Here is a 20897-nt window from a genome sequence, read left to right on the forward strand (position 1 = left end):
AAGATTAGCTTATTGTTGAATATGCAAATCTTGCCCTCTTGTACTTCCAACTGGCAAGCTGCAAATGTCAGGCAAAAATCAGCTATATGTCCTCAAAACACCACAGGATACAGAAACTAAAGTGAAACCCAATTGTTCTGTATTTAAGAGCAAGCTGTAGAAAAACGACTGATTTTGCTTTCTGGGGGGTGGGGGTTGACTTGCACAAGACGACCTCAAAGTATCTGTGTGGTTCATACACAGCAGACCATGATTTCCATTTAAATTAATTACAAAACTTGCAATCATTTTTAGATGAGATGAAAATTATTGTCTCATGATATTAATGGACATTGACTTGCTAATTTATAATGTTTACACAGACAGGTGGATCTAAATTTCCTGGCCAAATGCATTTGCTGACATATAGACTGTGGGTATTGGGTTTTTTTCCTGTGAAATTATTATTTCATTTTTGTTTTTGAACAATCAGTACCTGAAGTCTCTGAAGGAGCAGAAGGAAAACAGAAAATTTTTAATGAGCAGATGATGGATAATAAATCCTTACAGAAATATATTCTTATAATCAGATTTAACACTCTTGATATATATACCTTGCAGCAGATTCATAATATAGTTTGTACTGTACGTCTCTTATTTATAGCTGAATGTGATAATATCTTGGAATGACAATTCTATGGCTATGCTTTATGCATTATCCTAAACTATGGTTTGTATAACCATGGCTTGCTGATTAAACTATTTAGCTCGGTTCACACACATAAGCCATCCATCATCATTTAAAAGGCCTAATAACTGGATCCATGTGGCAAAAGCAAGCCATAACCAAAGAAGTCATATTATAACCTAGCATTTGCACCAAGCCATTATCTAGGAATTGTTTTGAGATAAGTCATCCATGGAAGTCTATCAACAATTAATGTTACTCTCAAACGACTGGATTCACACAACTGAATAAAAGAGAATTGGCTGTTTGTACATCAAATTGAACATAAACATGATGGTATGTTCACAGAACACACTATGCCAGTGCAAAGCGTGTCATTCCAAATAAATAAATCCTATTTTTGTTTTTGTGATATGCAAATTCATTGCTTTAAGCCATGATTTCCTGAATAAATAACAACATACCGACCAAACAAAGAAACTCACATTATAGCTGAGTATGGTCCATAAACCTGGTCAGTGAGTTCCAGTCTAAAAGGTGAAAGAGATTAGGAAAGAATTCAGCACTAAGAGAATAAAACCTGGACTAATGGCAGATGAAATGGACCTGCTAAATTGTACAAAATATGTAACCTAGCATAATTTATTTCAGAATTTGTTCTCATATGTGCAGACTCCAAATTGCAGAAGGGCACTTGTTCTTTTTTAATGCTATGGAGGAGTCAGTAGGACCTATGCATGGAAATTTTAGTGTTCATAAATGTCCCATACATCGATGCATTTGGGATGTCTTCTTTTATCCCCTGACCTGGATATCCTCAACTTGCTCTGTGTTTCCAAAGTATTTCCAATTCTGCGGATGGTTCACACATCCTGCTAAGCCATAATTTGTTTAGCTTTGGTCTGAATAAACCACAGTTAGCAGCATTTATACAACCTGTTATCCCAGAGGAGCTCCTTTTCGATCTGGGGCAGTCTGTACAACATGAAATGGTAAAATGAAGTCAGACTTGCAAGCCCAGGGAGAAGATGGCTTGTTTGGTTTTGGCTTGGGCTGATAGTGAGATTCTTGGCGGCTATGGAGGTTTGGACTTCTGGGGAGAGAAATGGTAAGTGACAGAAATGACCACAAAACTTGGGCCTTTCCAACTAATGTTTATTCTGTTATGGATTTTTCCTCCACCCCTCATATGGGCAATTGGGGGCTCATACAAAGATCAGAGAAAGTTCAGCCACTCTGAACCCTACCTTGAGTGTCTGTAATTCCGATATGGCCATGGTGACGTTTTCATTTCAAAATGTGCTTTCTTAAGAAAGGTCAAGTGACTGAAGTTGGGTAGCGGCCTACTGCACTGGCCTACGGCTTTCTGTGACATGTGGTGCCCAATTCAAAGTGCCAAACCTTACCCAGGATGAGACCCAAATTGGCTTAGCACATCATACGAACATGTTCAGTGACCTTGGTCAAGCTATATGGGTTTTAGGAGGAATTGTTCCCAAATAAGCCTGCTCAGTCTTAACAGCTTCTGGCTTCTTTCTTAGTCACTTAAATTCAGCTGCTATCTTTTCTCCTAGCAATCCTCGGTTGGAACCTGCGTTGACATTTCCAGGCAGAGTCAGTGCTATCAACTTAAGATAAGTTCTGAACATAGGAGGTCCTGCTGCAGTGTCATTCTTGAAAGTGCCTTCTTCATCTAGAAAAAAATCAGCTGTGCAGCTGATTTCTCTTCCTTGACAACTGCACGTACTTGTTGCTGGAAACAACTTACACCAGAAGCATTAAGGATTAAGAGCAGAATCTGCAAAGGGGGATTCTTTCATGTAAGACAGACTCAAGTTAAAAAGCTGGTACACTCCTTGCCGTGCTAGTTTTCTATGGCTGGATTCACCTTGTACTTAATTTAATCATGGTTTGTTGTGAGGACAAGGAGTTTTCTTGACTGGGAACTGAACTTTATTATAAAATCAGCAGCAGCAGCAGTTTCTAAGGCCACCGAAGACATGGTGGTGATGTGTGGATAGCCCTGTAGGTTTTGAGGGTAGGTGGTTGGATGTAGACCCCCCCCAAAAATAAAATAAAATAAAATAAAATAAAAGTATGCAATGAAAGACATAACACAGCTACGTTAGCTTTCATGTAAAACTATCAGGTTACAAGGTCATATGTGCTGAATTAACTACAATTGGCTTGTTTCACACAAGAAGCAGCACCATAAACTATAGTTTGTAAACCACAACAGTTGATTCAGTATACACACTCCCATTGGGCACAGCACCACAGTCTAACTGTTTAAAAATATATACCTCTTTCTTTTCACCTCCCTCCAAATTTATGGGGCAGAAGTGGGCAGAACACTGACCTGGTACATATTTAGATCCATAATTATATCAATACATTAAATCAGTGTTTCTCAACCGTAGCAATTTAAAGATACGTGGACTTCAACTCCCAGAATTCCCCAGCCAGCATGGCTGGCTGGAGAATTCTGGGACTTGAAGTAAATGTATCTTAAAGTTGCTAAGGTTGAGAAACACTGCATTATATCATCAAACACCACTGAAGCAAGCAACTGACTTCAAGGCCACACACATTCCATAATTCTCTAGTTTTGGACCTTGAACACTTAAATTGCTAATCAAGGTGACTGAGATTCCCACTACATCGGAGACCCATAGCATAAGGTATAAAATAGACTTAATATAATTTAAAAAGCTAAGGAAAAAGCCAATATCCTGCCCCTGCAAATAAGCAAGAGAAAACAAAGCCCCCCTTGTGGCAAAGTGTGTAACACTGCCTAATTCTCAACCTCAAAAATGTTACTTGTGCCCCCATTCATGAAAAGATTCCCCACACCAGAATTACAATGCAGAACTCTTAAGCCTCAGATTTTCCAGATGATCCATGGAATCGTGGAATAAGGATCTCTGCCAGTGATTTGCCTCTGAATGCCTACTTAGATATTCAGGCAATACAAATTGGCTTTTTTGTCCACCACAGATAATTTTAAGTTTCAGCATATATCCAGATGGAGGATCAACCCACATTTGGAACCGGAGTGATTGCTTTTCTTGCATGTTCATTCTCAAAGCCTGTACAGGAAACTTAAAAAGTTACAGTTCTTTTTATTATAAATGTATAAGCCACAGGCCTTGGGCTAAAGTGGGTACAGGCCCCTTGCATGTTATATGGCTCTTTTTAGAGCTTGTGGGGTTTCCCCCCAAAACGCCTGTTCTTTAGTTTGCATTTTTGAGTTGTTTTAACACCATATGCTGCCCAGAGTTGCAGTGGAGTTGGGCATCCTTATGCATTTAATAAATAAATATTTATTGTAAATGTACAATCCAAGGGACACCAAGAGCTTGTTTGAAAGGCTGGTTATGATTCTGGCTAGCCCAAAACTTTTTGCAGAAGATGAAACAGGCTCAAACCTGTTGGGCTGGAAGCTGGATTTTATTCAAAACTGGCAACAGGATGAACACTCCATTTTACTACAGGAAGAAATCTAACAAAAGGGGAAACACATATTCACTCTGCCTTCCAATGGAGAGAAGGATCCTACCAGTCCAGGAGCAGCTGGGTGGATCTATGGGGTAGCTACCCTCCCAGGATTATCCCATAAGATAGTTACCTCAGTTTTCCTAAGGATCAGTTTGGCTCCATTCCAACATTTCATTGGAATTGAAACTGAAAGTTTGAATGGAACTGAAATAAGATGCAAGGATGGGTGATCTAGGCTTAAGCAGTCTCATGAGGAGCAATCAAAGGCTTGGTTTCCAACTGCAACTACCTTTCTCAGGCAGTGTTCAAACAACAGGGTTAAGATGAGTTTATACCAGTGTTTTTTTTAACTGTGGCAACTTTAAAATGTGTGGACTTCAACTCCCAGAATTCCTGGGAATAGCTGGCTGGGGAATTCTGGGAGTTGAAGTCACACATCTTTAAAGTTGGCAAGGTTGAAAACACTGGTTTATACAATATGCTAAGCTTGATCAGTTTTAAAATTTCTTTTTTTTTTTTTTAAGAATACTCTCAAAGCTCACATTTAGTGACTTCACCCATGTCGTTTTCAGGCAATAGAACAGAACAGATCGCCAATGCTACTTTCAAGACTTTTTTGGAGGAGGGAACCCTTTCGAGGTTAGTCTATAGCCCCGGGTTTCTCAGAAGTCTCCAGATCGCAATCAGGACCTATTCTCTGTTTAGTTTCGGTTTCGGTTTCGCAAAGCAGAGCAGCCGCCACTCGCTGCATTGGAAAATTGGTTGGCTAATGGCTCAACGTACAAATCTAGAGAAATAGGTCCTTTCACTGAGCAGGTGTAGAAACAGCCTTGGTTATGAACCAGCAATTAAACTCCTGGGGAGATCCAGATTAAGTTCACCGCCAGCTATGGAAGAAAGTTCACTAGAGGTGAACTGTGATCCAAGCGCACACAGCTCCATCTATCTGCCCAAGGTAGCGACGGGGATGGGGAGCGAAGTGGAGAGAAATCTCCGCCTTATGGTCTGGAGGAAAGGCGGAATAGAAATCCCCCAAACCAAGAAACGGTGAACGAAAATCCCGTCCAGCAAACGCCCCGCGCCTAAGGCGTCCACGCGCACGACCCCTTGGCCTTCGCAAGCTCAACGTTCTCGGCGCCCCGTGCCTGCACGCGCGCACCGCCCCCCCTCCGTGGCCGCTTTAAGGGCTGCGGGGGTGTCCCAGCCCGGTTACGCGGTGCCTCCCGGGGGAGAGGGAAGGAGAGGGCGGGCGCAGGCGCGCCCGCGCGGCAGAACCGGGAGCAGCGGAGGCGGGGCGCGCGCGGCGGCGGCTGTAACCCGAGCGCAGCAGGACGGGCGCGCCAGCCAGCGAGCCAAGGCAAGCCGGCTGGCGAGGCGCAGAGAGCGGAGGGAGGAGCTGCCCGCCCGAGCCCCGCCGCCGGAGGGTCAGCGCGGGGCGAAAGCCCGCCCGCCTCCCCGCCCCGAACTCCGGCGCCCTCGGCAGAAGCCGCCCCGTGGGCTCTGCTGTTGCTGCTGCGGCTGCGGCGGCGGCCACCTCAGCGGCTCTCCGCAGCCGCCGCGCCGAGCCAGAGAACTTCGGGGAGCGCCGCAGAGGAGCCGGCCGGGGGCTCTCCTCCTGCGCCCCCCTGGCTCCGAGGAGGGGGCGCTTGAGCCGCTCCTGCCCGGCGGGAGGCGGGGAGCCCAGCTTGGGCTCGCCAGGCGGAGGGAAGCCCGCCACCGCGGGTGTCCGGCGGTGGGAGCCTCCGGCGCGGCCGCTTCCTTCCTCGGCTCGGCGGGTTTTGCCCTGGCGAAGCGGTAAGGAGAAACTTCGGAGCTCGACCTCCTCCCGTCTCTGCCTTCCTCCTCTCCGGCCCCCTTTTCCTGGAATCTGCTCTTTCCCCCTTCCTCCTTTCCCCCTTTGGCCAATTCCTTTCTCGCCCCCTTTTCTGCTTCGTTCCTGCCTTTCCCCCTCTGGACCTTCCTCCTTTTCCTTGCCTCTCCTCCCATTTTCCCTTTGGGTGTCTCTTAGCCATCGAGCCTTTCCCTCTCGTCCCCCTCAGACAGGAGGGGGAAAAAAGAGGCAGGAAAAACCTCTGCTTTGCATTCGGATCCGGTTTAAGGTTACTCAGAAACGAGGGCTGTAAATTCGGTGGGACTCAGGCTCGTCTGTCGGCGTGGAACCGAGACCGATTGGCAAGGCAACTTAAGCTCTCAAGGGTGCTGAAGGAGACAAGGTGGCGTTTCCTGAACGGGACAATCCTGAATGTAATTTATGTCTTCATTTCATGTATCTAAAATAACTTGATAGCTCCCAATTCCACCTCTGCGGAGTGGATGGTTTATTAATTCTCCACCTTCCTCTCTCCCCCCACCCCCATTTAGTTGAAAAAAAAAAAAACTGGACTGCAGACCTATGCATACTTTTCGGTAACGGTGTTGAGTATTCTAGGACTAAGTTCTGAGTAAGCATGCATAGGATATGATGGTGGAAGCAAATGTTGATAGTAGAGGGTGGATCTGATGTTTCGGAACAGCCGAAAAGACTCTTTCTGTGACTCACTGATTGCAGTTCAAAGTTTGTGTGGGTTTCTGTGCTTCTAATCCTCTGCTGTGATGCACGTTTTTTCACTCTGGAGGATGTCAGGTTGACGTGACCAGCAGAACTGCCTGCTTCTCTGAGGAGGGTATGTTGCTCGTGGATTTGAGGGATGTTTATAAATCAAAATGCAGTCAGCAGAGTCACAGTTTTGGAAATGCCCTATAGGATTACACTTGGGTAGCATAGGAAATGTCATCACGGTGGGAAGAGGGGCAAAGAAAGTGGCTGGAAAGTTACTGCCTTCCTGACAAAAACATGTGCGTCTCAGTTGCGAAATCTGCTTTTGCGGTTTGGGCTCTGAACCGTGCATAGGTGGTGTCAGGACCAATTAAAATTAAGAGCATACAGTGCTATGAAAATGCAGGGAGAATACTGTGACTGCTTGGTTTCCAAAGAGAAAGGACTGAGATACTCAATATTCCACATTAGGAAAGTATATTTTGTAGATGGGGAAAATGTGCATGTGTAATTTTTCAAAGTAATTTTTCCTTGTTTCAGGATGATTGATGTAGGTTACTATTGGTTATAAGGAAGATGTTCATTAGGAAGTTTTCATTGCATCAGATAATTTTATAATCAGTGGTTATCATATTTCTCTCCTTACTTGCTTTGCTAGGGACAATCACTGGAAAACAAGTCCTTAAAAGCCAAACTTGTTAGTTGCTGTATTTACATTGTGTAACCATTCCTTGTAATTTTTGAATTGCTGAGCCAGAAATTTTATGAAAAGAATATACAGTGGGTGGTTTTTTTGGGGGGGGGGGGGAAGGGTTGGAAAAATATCCTCACGGCTGATGAATCTGATTGTATTGCATTTACTGTATAAATGTATCTGCATTGGCAAAGGGACATCGCTTGGAATTCCACTCCTTCATTAAGAATTTGAAATTGAGAATTATTTCAATCTCTCTTTAGAGCCAAAGAAGAATTGCCCCAACAATATAAGGGTATAGCCTTTGGCTATGAGGAGATGCAAATTTTCCAGTACTCTATAGGTAGGAATATGTAATTTTTTGATACTATAGGAATGCAGATAAGTTTACAGCTATGAAGTACATTACATCTGAATAGGTCTTAAGAGAGTAGATGAGCATCTGATTTCTAATACTGCTTCTGATGCATTGTGGACACTGATGCATGGAAGTGGTTCTGCCCTTAGACCTTATTAGATTAGGACATTTGGCACAACGGTTCTCTGCAAGAGCCCTCCAGCCCTTGAGTTTGGGCATGCCTAAAGGTGAATGTAAGTGTATTTCTATAGGGCTTCCATAGCAACTTCTGAGGCTAGTCTGATTTTTTTTCCTGCATGGATTGGATTGAATGCATGTGCATATACGCTGAAAGGTAGTATTCTGAAACAATATGAGTGGACACAAACAGAAAATTAGGCAGAAAGTATTTTGTAAAGTTGTCAGCTTGTGTTTCTAGAAACAGAAAATTGGCCCTTCTCTGTAGTGAAAGATGTATTCAAAATTATTATGGAAGACGAGAGATCTCTTTTTCTCTCACCTGCCAAGATAGCAATCTGTGAAGAGCAGAATAATAGCTGGGAGCTTATATTCACCGGGCTTCAAAAATATATTTTATTACTCTTCAACACACTTGGAGTACTTCCCTGTATTGTGCATTGCAACTGTTGCAAGAGCTACTTAGCGGATGGATTTCAGGAATCATGCTTAAACATGTAAGACATTGAATTGTGGTTAAATATAGATGGCTAAGCTAATATCCTTCTGTTAGGGCTACACCAGACCTTCCTTCCTTCCTTCCTTCCTTCCTTCCTTCCTTATCTTAACTAATAACATCCTAAATTTCTATGTGGGACTTTTGTTTGCACATCCTAACACTGAACATCTTCTAAACTTGGAGGCCATTCAAAAAGCTTTCTGATGTGTAGACACACATACTCATGTAAACTTGTAACTTGCAGCTACAAAGTCTCTTTCAAATAACTTGCTAGTCTTGAGGCTTGTCTAGGTGGACTATAATTCTTGAACATAGTGGATAGGATGCATCAGAACCTTAAATTCATCTCTGGTGTTGAGGTCTTCAGCCACCCATGTCTATTCATTGGCTGAAAAATACCTTGTGATCCAGATTATTATCAGGTTAATGAATATTGAATTGAACTATAAATGGATAAAACCATTTATTTATTCAGCAGAAGCATACCTCAATAGCAGATCTTAGAAACAATAAATATACAGTAGCTAGTATCTTCATGTTTTCTTTGCGAGTTCTTAGGTAAAGTTAAGGGAATGCTGAGTAGACAGCTGGATCCTGAAATACGGTTTTAAAAGCTCCTTTAAATGTCCTTATGGACTTTTTTTTCCAAATAAGATTAGAGTTGAAGTTGTAAATGAATGGGACACAGTTACTTGGAAGAGACAATCTTAACTTGGTCTTGGCCCCAGCAAACAAATAGAAATGTGACAATTTAAAACCATTGAAAGGTTATGGAGATTGAGCGTATCTAAAAGAATATTTCATCCCTCTTTTAAATATAGTAGCTGGAAATGCTCAAAAAACTTGTTTCAATAGTTTTGGTAGGGGAGTTGTCAAGTGGGCTTTTTGGGGGGGGTTGTAACTACTATGGCAATTCTCAGTTTGATGGTATCTCCAGATCAGGGCTGTTGTCATGCTATTTGTTGATTAACTTACCCCTAATTGTTCTGCTCTGTTTATCAGTGCATTTCTCTCCCCCATTCTTCACCCTAAAGGAACTTTTCAGTTTTAATGGGATTCTCTCAATCTGCATATGTCCTTTTCAGGGACTGAAAGGGGGGCATAGCAATTGCTTATCTTAAAGCATGGCTAGGCAAACTGCAGCCCATGGCCACCTACAGCTTTCAGAATACCTTTGAATCATCCTGTTTAAATAAGCAGAAAAGCTGTCAATTTGGAGCAACATTAGGGAAGATTTTTGTTTTTGTTTTGCAACTTCAGAGGTTCAAAATAGATGTGTTCAGCTGAATTCATCTATTATGAAACTTTAAACCCTCCAGCCACCCCCCAAAGGGCCCAAAATCCATTTCTGGCAATGTTACCATAGCACCAGACATGAGCCTCATGGCCCTTGGAGGCTGAAATAATTTTTTAACAGTGCAGCACCACCAAAAAACTAGTGTTCAACCCTTGCCTAATTCTTCTGGCTTTTTTATGGATTGTGAGTGGATCGTGCTTCTCTGCTCTTGTGCATATACATGTGTCACTGAAATCCAGCCCTCAATATTTTTTTGAGTGGAGTTGGATTTCACAGGTAACTATAATATTTATGGGGTTGTAATAGAGATTTACTTAAAGCTGGGGACCTTGATATCTAGACCTAGAGATGCATGAGTATAATTCTAATCATGTTACTTGGAAGGAAGTCCAAAAGATTTACTCATAAGTAAGCATATGTAGAAGTGAAGGCCAGTACTAAAATATCTATTTGTGAACCTCTCTTCTGTTGATTAAAAATATTGTCATATCCTTTAAAGTTTAAAAAATGGTGAAGTGGGACTTAAATTTCCTCATTATCAATTTGCTATATTCTTATCTCTTTGTCAACCCAATTTGACAAAGTTTGTTGTGCCTAAGTTCATTTATGTCAGCACTCTGCTCTGCCTAGTTGGTTATACAGTCTGTTTGCTGGAGCTGGAAAAGGGCAGAACCTGATGCATTTATTGTGGAGGGAACGAGAATGGAACTGATATGGTATGTAATTCTTTAGTTGAACTTTGGCTTGTGAATGGTGCCTATGATCTCTTTACACCTATAGTTCCTGTTCCCAAATAATTTTTGTCTACTCTGTCATAAATGTAACCAAGGTAGTTGGACATTCTCTAGAATGACATTTTTAAGGCTTGCACAAAACAGCGTTTGGGAGAGTTTTCATAGCAGAGAGATTTAAGAATGCAAGCTGTGAGTTGAGTATGCTTGTTTCAAATCTCACCTGAGCCACAAACTTGCCAAGTGTTTTAGCAGCCCATAATTCTTTCAATTCCTCAGTATAGGGATACCGCATACTGGCCTGTGTTATATGGCCATGTAAAGTTTGCTAATTGGACTTTGAAGATGCAAGGTAAGAAGAATATTGACACCTTTGAACTTGGTATTGAGAAGACTCCTGGGGAGACCATGGACAGCCAAGAAAACAAACAAATGGATCATCGAACAAACCAACCCAGAAGTCTCACTCGAAGCACAAATGACCAGGCTCAAATTATCCTACTTCGGACACAAAATGCGAAGACCCAGCTTTCTGAAAAAGGCTCTAATGCTGAGAAAGATGGAAGGAAAGAGAAGAGGAGGATGACCAGCAGCAAGGGGGATGGACTCACAGTGGTGATGAGTGCACTGGAAGCCCTGAAAGATCAGGTTAGGGACAGATCATCATGGAGAAAATCTGTGTGGTCGCTAAGAGTTGACAATGACTTGATGGGACATAATCATCAAAGATTGCTAATACTATATGCTCTAAATACTTCAAATGGACTTCAGAATGCCAAGTATTCTGTAAAGCCAGAGAAGGGAAAAGGGAGGGATGCATAAAACAAAGAGACATCATCACTGTAATCGAATTGCAACTTTTAAAATCAGTTTCTCCTGTTTGTTTGTATAATGCATTCAAAAAGAGGATTAGCCCTATCAAAGGGATTTGTAGTACTTTCTACAATCCAGGGTTATTAGACAAACCATTTTGCTGGGCATCCTTGTCCTTATATTCAGTGTTGTGTGATCACACATGTTGCTCAGCGGTCACTGATTTCTCAGTGGTGCAGACTTGACAGGAAGACTGGGGAAGAAAGCTGCATGGCAAGAAGAAAGAGGCTTTAGTTTCATTGATCTAGGCCATCTAGCTGCTAAAGCCCTGTGCTAGAAAAACTCCTGATAGCATCCAGTCAAGGCTAAGAAGCTGTAACATCTGGAAACGAATCCCTGGCCTCAGGACCACCTCAGTAGTTGAGTTCTTAAACTAATTTTATTTTTTAGCGGGAGCTACTGCACCGTAATTTAGAATGGCTGCATTCTATTAAGACAAACCTTTCAGTTCCCAGTTTCTGGGGTATTACAGTTTATTTCTTCTTGAACTGCTTGCATGCAGAACAATGAATATTTTACAATTTTATGTTGTTCCAACACAAATATGAAAAGTAATGGTATGTTTATCTAGCATTCTTTCAAGAAACAGAATCTGCATCTTTTGTGTGTATTCAGCTTACATTCCTGGAGTTTTCTTCCACTGCTTATAAACTGTCCTCTAAATATTGGTAGCCCTAGGAATTTTTTTCCCATTTAGAAGTTTTTCTTCTAAAAATCTTTTCATCTAGCTAATGGTTTCAAATTCCTCAGTAGTCTGAGGTGCCTGTTTTCTTACGTATGTTTTGTTTTTTCAAGGATAGAGATGTACTGTTCAGTGAAATTTTATGAGGCTCTTAAATCTACATTAGCCAGGTTTCTATTTGGGATGACCTGAATTCGTGCTGAGGATTCTTCTGGCTTTTATGGAAAGGCAAATACATTTTGGAAGAATTTAGGAAAGTATTCTGTTTCTTCTTGAAAATGCATGTAATTCTTTTGCAGCCAGTGAAGCTCCTATATCTTAACCTTGTAAAAATAGTGTGACCACTCTCACTGATTTGCAGATAAATTCTTAAAAGTGGGTGTTTCTTAAATATTCAGGAGTTCCATGACAGCATTTGGATCAAATAAAGCCTTGCCATATTAACACCCTAGAAAATTAAACTAGGGCAGCTTTTTCCATCTTTGTATCCTCCAGTTATCTTACACTATAATTTCCATGTTGGATGGAGATAGACATTGTGGTCCAACACATTTAAATGGTGCCCAGAAGGTTGTACTGTACACTCGTAATCTGGGAGTTTAAACTACCTGTGTACACAGAATTTGTTAATAATAAACCCTCACCCAAAGTTAAAACTGTCTCTTCTTTCATGAATACAGTCTCTTTTGTTGTTCCTGATTTGTCTTTCATGCCCTACATATTTTAAGGTTTATTCAGTTACCCTCAAAATAAAGTGGCTTGTGCCAGTGGGTTCATTTAGTCTTTAGATTTATAAGCTTGGGCCAAAAAGGTTTTTGCTAGGGGAACACACTTGAAAAAACTATGCGCATTAATTATATTTAATGTATAATTTTATTTTCTAATATACAATATTATATTTTGTATTTTGCATGTATATGTTTTATTCTTATCAGTCGCTGTAGGTTTATGGCAACCTATGAAAGATCCTAAGAGAAAGTTGCAACTTGCATGTGATTGCTTTTTTTTTTTTTAATTGCTGATTTTATACAGAAATTGGTATTGGTGCTAGTGAATAACAAGAATTTGTGCTATTTGGTATAACAGAGGAAAGAAAAATGGTATGTAGTAGTGTATATTACTTTAAAATGATGAAAGCCTATGCATTACTCCAGTAATTTTTAAAACACCCCTTAAAGCTCAGTTGCTTTTATTCATTCTATATTGCATGTTGACTTTGAAAGAACAGTGGTTCATGTCATTTATTATATATGAACTAGTGGTTCATTAGTTAACGACATAATTACACACGTGGCAACACGTAACTTGACCTTGGCCTGTCTCAGAAGTTAAGCAGGGCCAACCTGATTAATAGCTGGATGGGAGACTGCCTGAAAATTTCTGGGGTATCATGATTAAATTGAGAAGTCAATGAACATTCCAGAAGAAGACAGTAACAAACTGTGAAGAAAACTGCATAGATGCGTTCACACCAAGAGCTGAACTCACTCAATTAGGATACAACTTATAATATTGGAACTGTTCCGTATATATTTTTGAAATAACATATTTTTGATTTAATTTGTCTCTGATTTGCATTGCAAATGTTCTTACAACATTAGAAATCGTATGTTCATTAAAAACACCTTGTATGGTAGTATAAGATTAACACCTCGGGTTGTGCACAAGTTCCAGTGCTGTGAACAAGGGAGAGGTAATTGAGTAAGAATGCTACTTGGCATATAGTTTCAGTTAATGCAGTATTTTCCAATATGGGGTATATAGTTATTAAAGGTCAACTGTCTTCATTCATTGCAGTTGGCTAGAGTTTATGAAAGTTGTGATTCAAGAATGTCTGGGAATGTACAAGTAGAGAAAATGAATGATTTGAACCTAGCGGGAGTCATGTGATGGAAGCCAATTCTTTTTGGATTGCTAAAAAGGCAGGTAGACTCTTCTTTGGGGAACTTTTAGTGCTGGGAAACATTTGAGAAAAATGCAGTCCTACACACTTTGGGCAACCAGCTTGATTTATCCATGTTCCCTTTTTTCTTTGCTTCCAAACTTGGACTGGCTTAAATGGGTCTTGCGAATATACTCTTTCAGTTTGCTACTGTCTTTATCTAAAACATTCGTTGACTTCTCAGTTTAGCCAACATAGCCCTGAAATTCTCAGGCAGTATCCCATCCAACTACTAACCAGGTTGGCCCTGCTTAATTTCTGAGAACAGCCAAGGCCAACTTAGGTGCTTCCATGTGTACAAGTATGCCGTTAACTAATAAATCACCAGTTCATATATAGTAAATGACATGAATCACTGTTCTTTCAAAGTCAACATGTCATGCAGAGAGCTTTATAGTAGCAATTGTATATGCTAAGCTCACTCCATGGATCATATTCCTGTAAGATGGAGTGATGAAGTTGGTAACACTCCATGGTGAGGCAAAAGAGTTTCTATGGAAATGTGTTCTGTACTTCAGAAACTAGCAGATTTATAAGCCATGAAAAATTTGCACTGACTCCCAGTTGTTGTTCATACCATTGAAGTTTGTACCATCATGTTAAAAAATTGCAAGGAATCAGGATTCAGGCTGTCTCGAAAGACTGCCTTCTCCTGAATCAAACTGCCATGGTGTCATCACACACTAATGAAGATCAACTGTGGCAGCCATTTTGGCACTGACTTTCCAGACTCCTAAGAAATGGTTGGTTGAGCAGATTGGGAAATGAGACGTTTAAGACCTTGGTGCATAATTGGTGGGTGGAGCGAGATTAAGACTGAGATGTGAAGATCCTCTTTTATTTTCTTAGGAGATTCTGAGTGTCCCCAGCATAGCGTGCTGCTTTCTTTCCCTCCGTCCTCTTCTCACTGCATTCTCTGCATCCCCTTTTAAATAACCTTTTTCTTGCATGATTTCTACTTGCCTATTTTTGGAGCTGTCACTCAGCCACCCCTTCAGCTGGCTAATGTTTGTCTTGGTGTGTCATTATCTTTAGGTTTTCAGCCTGTACGTGTAGAATTTTGCAAATGTGTTCTGCTGATTAGTTAGAAACTTTGAATTAGTTAGAAAGTTTGAAGGAAGAGAGTTACTGTCCTTGGGATAAGCATATTTAATAGCAGTATAAAATGTTTTTAGGTGCTGTTTCCAGTGTCATGTCTAGACACCGTAGATGCAATGTTATGTATTAAAACCTATGATTTTTTTATCCTCTGTAATAAGAGTGGACTGTATTATACAATAAAAGCTTCCCTAGTGAAATTGCATTGTAGATATCTATATGTTTGACGAGAAAGATCTTACAAAGTTGCAATAGACCTTTGTATACATATGTGTATATATGAATATTGTCTCTCCTTTTCTGTTGCTGCATTCCAATTTATCTTCAAATTGCACCAAACAATCTTCTTTGACCCATAAACTTGGAGCAGCCAGACACATTTGTGTAATCTCTGCCTGTTTCTCTTCTTGTCATACTTGGAGTGTGGCATCATGGCAGAACACAGAAAGTGGTTTTAACAATACACAGTAATTAAGCCTCTTCCACCTTAGCGTATCCGTATGCCTTCTTTTAGTAAAGATGTTTGCAATCTGTCTCTTATTTTATAGCAAATGTTACTTTCTGTGTTAAGAGAATGTGTGTGTGTGCACACACACATACACACTCAAATAACACACAAAAGTGATTTGCATTGCCTTCTTCCATGTTCTTTTTCAGCTTTCTAATCTAGCCCACAACCTTGGAATGTTCAGGTAATCCTCCCTCCAAATACAAGCCAGGGTTGACCCTGCTTAGCTTCTGGAATGACCCAAGGAAATCCTTGCTGACAGACCATGTAAGCTACATTGAGAAGTTTTCAAGAGATAGGCATCCCTCATGGAGCATCCCAACAGTTTTAAAGATCTGGGTTCATCTGGCAGTAAGGGGAATGGAATTTCCCATCTCTTGTGTGTTATGGGTATTTCCTTGAATGACACCCCTTCTAGGACACTCCATTGAATCCTAAGTGTTTGAAGCTGTCTCCTGAAGCTGAGTTTAGTATTGTCCAGATGAGAAACATCCACTGGATTGCCAGACTATTACTTCCAAATCTGCCCTTTTATCCATTCTGGTGTCAGAGAAGTACAGGATTGGGGAACTTCCTACAGATTAAGCAAGTAGGATTGAAATCCAATTTACTTTTCTGAGTCAGAACTCAGAGGGAGATTTCCTTTTTCCTTGGTCTGAAGGAGTAAAAGGATTGTTCTTTGAACCAGTTTAAATCAAGGACAGTCTAAATTCTGAAATTATTTTGAAGAAAATGCTTGGGACTTGCATCTCTTAATTAAGATCTGCTGTCTTGCTATCCAGAACAATTTCCTTGGCTATGCCCTCACATCTCAGATTTGTAGCTGAAATTATGACGATAAGCAAAAGAGAAAGTTAGCTATGAGTTCCTCTCCTTGGCAGTTTTTGTTACTTTACAGGGTGAAGTAACCATTTGGGAGGGCTTCAGATCACCAGCCAAAGGAGGTCTTTGAATGTCTCCCTGAAAGAGCTGTAACCACATTTTGGTGGGGTAAGGGACAAGACACCTCACAAAGGCTTTGTGTTCTATTTCCATCGGTATTTTCTTATTTATTATGCAAACTCCTTGTTGCTGAAGATTTGGTCATTTTGCCAGTGAATTTCGTCAGTTCAATCTTGGTGCTTTGGTATTGCTTACAGAGACAGTGCTGGCAGCTCCAGATGCCCCATCAACCACCCAGTCCCATTTAAATGGAGAGCGGTGCTCCAATATCTAAATGACAGCAAAATTTCCCCCTCTTGTTGGTGCAGGAGAACTCTGTACATTAAGGGTGGGGGGAGTTTGAAGTAGGTTTGCTACGTGAAAGATGCTCAGGTTTGTACAGATAAAATATTCCAGAATTAGGTCGCACCTCAGTAACAATCTGCCATCTCAAACTGTTGCGTTTTGGCAGAAATCAGCAGTGACCTCCCCAACTGTTGTACAAGCATAAAATATTTACTTCAGAAGTGTGTGGGAGAGTGAGGATGACTGGATTTTATTTTTAGTGCTATGAATATTTAATCTAGTAGAAATTTCATTATGAGGTTTCCCTCTTTTAAAGCTCAGTCCAGATCTGCTTACTGAAAACAGATTATTTTTCCATAAATTTACAGGGTTTCAATGAAAACACATCTGCAATTATATAGACTGGCTGAATAAGGTTAGCATGAAGGAGAAGAAAAATCTTCGCTTGTTTTGAGAAAGATGTCTAAAGAAAAACACGATTTTCTGCCCTACTGGATTGTGATTAGTTTGGTGAGATTGTTCTTTGCCTGTAACCGTGCAGCCCCCAACTGCTATTTTGCCCCTTCTCAGCCATCTCCTGTCTGCACAGCTGAAATTTACCATTGCAATTTATTATAAATGGCCCTTCTGCTCTCTTTCAAAAGTCACTTTTCGCAGTGTTTAATACTTTTGAATGGAGTGAGGTCCATGGATATATGGGGGTGGCTTTGTTTATTTTCTTGTTGGCCCAACCCACTTGAAGGTCAGGACTCTATCCAGTGGAACGCTTGGCCACAACACTGCAGCAAATGTGGCTGTGGAAAGGTTGCCCACCTCCCTGATAGAGAGGATTATAGTATTAGTCATTGTTCAGCAGTATTTGGAGGGATTATGCGTGTAAAAAAGCAAACTCTCTTTTGTTCAGATGCAGTCACTCGATGAAAACTGGTGCTTCAAAAAAGTTGTTACATGTTTAACAACGTTAAGAATGTTAAGGTCTCCTTTAATGAATTTCAGAGATTAATTTACCAGAGGAAAAAAAATGAAAGAGGAATTTATAATTTCTGAAAGTTTGGTTGCTAAGAAAAATCAGGTGTGTTTTAAAGTACTTAGGAAGTGGGGAGGTATGAAAAGGATAAAAACAATGTGTTGCTCTTTATAAATTAAATCACGACCTTTGAGTTGAGTTTACTTTTACCTACCTAGCATTTTAGTGCTCAAGATTAGAGTCTTTTTCTAAAGCGGATCAGTAGGGTTTACTTTCTCATTGGTTGAATTGCTTAAGTCCAACTGGAAATATTTACCAGGCGATAATTCTCACTGAGTTCACTGGGTCTCATATCTGAGTAGATATATAAAAGGTTGTGTAGCACAGCTGTAATTGTAGGAACATTTATCAGTGAATATAGTGGCTGACTTACAACTAAAGCATTTATGTTTGAGTTAGGAAACAGGTTCAGTAATAATGATGTGGTGTCTGCAAGTTTTTCCTTAAAGAGTAAACTCAGATAAGCAGAAGTCCTTCTGAAGATAGCTCAGAGGTTTGACTTTCTGGTCCATGGGAAACAGTCTTCTACTCTGAGTTCCAAACAGTGAAAATGCATACCTTAAAGAAGTCCACTTGGCCCCTGTGGAAGGAAGGTCATAGTAAAAGCTCCAGAACATGTTAAATTCTTCCATTCCATTATTGTCATAGGAAAGTAAGCAAAGAGAACAGTCCATTTCTATCTTCTCTCGGAGAAGAAAGAATACTTGGAGCTTCTGGAAGGAGCAAGCCCATCTCTCCATTCTTCCCCTCTAGCAAAACTTTGGGAAGCCCCACAAATCTTTGTCTTTCCTCGTCCTCCCAGCCACTCAGATAAGTAGCCAGTTTCATAGGCAGGTTTCCGTGTTCCCAACATGTTAGGTTTTTATTTGGATTTTAACAAAGCACCACATGAAAGTTTATGTCTTTTACTAAAATTTGTTACCCAGAAATGGTGCTACTAGACTCTTCCTGATTTTATGTTGGGAGCAATCTTATCAAGGCAGGAAGCGACTGCATATGTGTATACAGAAATTAGTGTGCGGTGCAGTACTGTAGCTTTTTTTGCACCCCGTGTTGTGTAAGAGTGGCTGTTCAGCTTGGTGGTGGCAATTACTGATGCTGTGCAAAGCTTTGCATTTGGTTTGGAAGAGGTCTTGAAAATGTTTGGGAGCATAAATGTCCCTGTCTTCAGGCTTTGTTAACTTCAATTTCAATAACAACAACAACAACAACAACAGATGTTGTTGTTGTTGTTATTATTATTATTATTATTTCTCAGGTGCACCTCTCAACCCTTAATGTAAAACCTATGTAAAATCTGTCTTCATTTGGCTGATCTGAAAAAGAGGATCCCGCACTTGCGGGAAAACACTAGGAAGAAAAAAAAAGTTAAAGAAAAACAAAGTTAAATATTTAAGAAGCATTTTTATCATTTACTTTATAATGTTATCTAGAAAAAAGCAGACGTGATTCCAGGTCACAGTTAAAATAAGGAGTTGTAGACTGGTACTTTATGTGCATCCAGATATTCTGTGAAAAGCTTCTTGCCTTTAGATTTGAAGCAGGGCACAATCTTAATAATTCCTGAATAACTGCTGCCCTCTTTAACAATGTTTGTGTTATTGAAAGAAATTGCTGACATGAAAGTCCTCGTGTATTTGTTTGTATGTAGATCATGTACTTTGGCTGCCCCTTGGTCCTCTATCTTTAGTTTGTCCTTGCCTTTTTGGGTTCATTTTATTTTATGCCCGCTTTACTCTGCCTGGAAGTTTTTCCATGTTTTGAATTTTTGTCACTTATCCTGATCAAGACATTGTGTAATCTTAGTAATTTGGGTCCTGATGTGCTTTGGGTTGCAGGCTTTCCAAATCTGTTGCATAAAATTGGTGCATAACCTTTCAAGGCTCAGTAAACCTTCATTTGAATTAAACTAGCAAGGTAATCAGTGCACATCAGATGCCTTAAAAAGAGAGAGAGAGAGAGAAAACATTAACAGCAGGCTGGAATATCTTTGTTAGGATGCTAACTTTTACAGACACAGGCAGATTAGGAAAAGAAATTCATCTCCACTCTCAACTACCCTGCACTCTTTTTTAACGATATAACTGAAGACCATTGATTGTTGTCTGGCTCAGTTGGTCATTGCAACTGAAGATTGCTCCAGTTTCAACTAGGAAAGCATGCAGTAAAGGTGACACTGAAGCATTAAAATAATGTACACTGAAAATAGCAAGAATTGATACATTTTCTGGTCAGTTTTCTAAAATATGGGTAGATATTAATGTTTGTTATATTATATCCTACCTTTTGGCTTTCAGAGCTACTCAATAACAAAAGCAAATTAACACCCAATATTATTTATTAGATTTATATCTTGCTTTGCCTTCAGGACTTCAAAGCACAGTATATAACAATCCTCCCCTCTGTTGGGTAGGACTGGCCCAAAGTGAACATCCTTGACTTCATCCCAGGTCCCCCTGGCCTGGCCTGAATCACTACACCCCACTGCCTGATCAGTTGATTCTGTTAAAAAAATAGGAAGGTAATGGTAGCTGAAAAGGTACCATGCTGTAACTTCGGTTCTGCAATGGGTGTGCAGTGATCCTCTGAGAATCTGTTTTCTCTAATACTATGGTTGTCCTACAGGCTGGAGCTGAGTAGTCTCCTAAATTGGTTCTCGGTTCTTCTCAGAAAGAGAGTTTGAAACAGTGGCAGGGTGGGGAGGCAGGCTGGAGATGCTGATATATGATAGCAGAAGATTCTGCAGGATATAGTTAAAAAAAAAAAGTCAAGATGATGGCTGGGATGGTGTGATCAAAGCTCCTCCTGTTATGTACATCACACAAGAACAAGTGGGACTTTGATCACAACATTGTGGCCACCATCTTGACTTCCTTTATCATAACTTGTTGATCTCCTATACAATAGCATTAATTGTCTATGGCCCAAACTTTACATTGGGGTAAAGAGTTTGGTTCACTCCCTGTGTTGCAAAGGTGAACCTCAGCTAGCATGCCAGCAGGAAAAACTGGGAGATTAAGTTCAAACATATGAAGAGCCCTAGGTTACCTATAGTTTACTCTAGATCAGTGTTTCTCATCCTT

The 20897-nt window shown here is 40.5% G+C and overlaps 1 protein-coding gene across 2 annotated transcripts in view; it reads left to right on the plus strand.

The window, feature by feature from the left end:
- Window positions 1–5483: 5483 nt before the first annotated feature.
- RASSF8 (Ras association domain family member 8) overlaps window positions 5484–20897 on the plus strand; it is an 87331-nt gene continuing 71917 nt past the window's right edge. The window contains exon 1 of one of the 2 annotated variants that reach the window (XM_007423318.4): window positions 5484–5959. The gene's annotated coding sequence lies outside the window, so the exon portion shown is untranslated. Of the gene's footprint in view, window positions 5960–6199; window positions 6410–20897 lie in introns of those variants that run through there. The other variant, XM_025163480.2, reaches the window with a different exon arrangement.

This window comes from Python bivittatus, unplaced genomic scaffold, assembly GCF_059951505.1.
Source record: "Python bivittatus isolate LINGU-HERP-01145 unplaced genomic scaffold, Pbiv_v1 ctg000120_np1212, whole genome shotgun sequence".
NCBI classification, from domain to species: Eukaryota; Metazoa; Chordata; class Lepidosauria; order Squamata; family Pythonidae; genus Python; species Python bivittatus.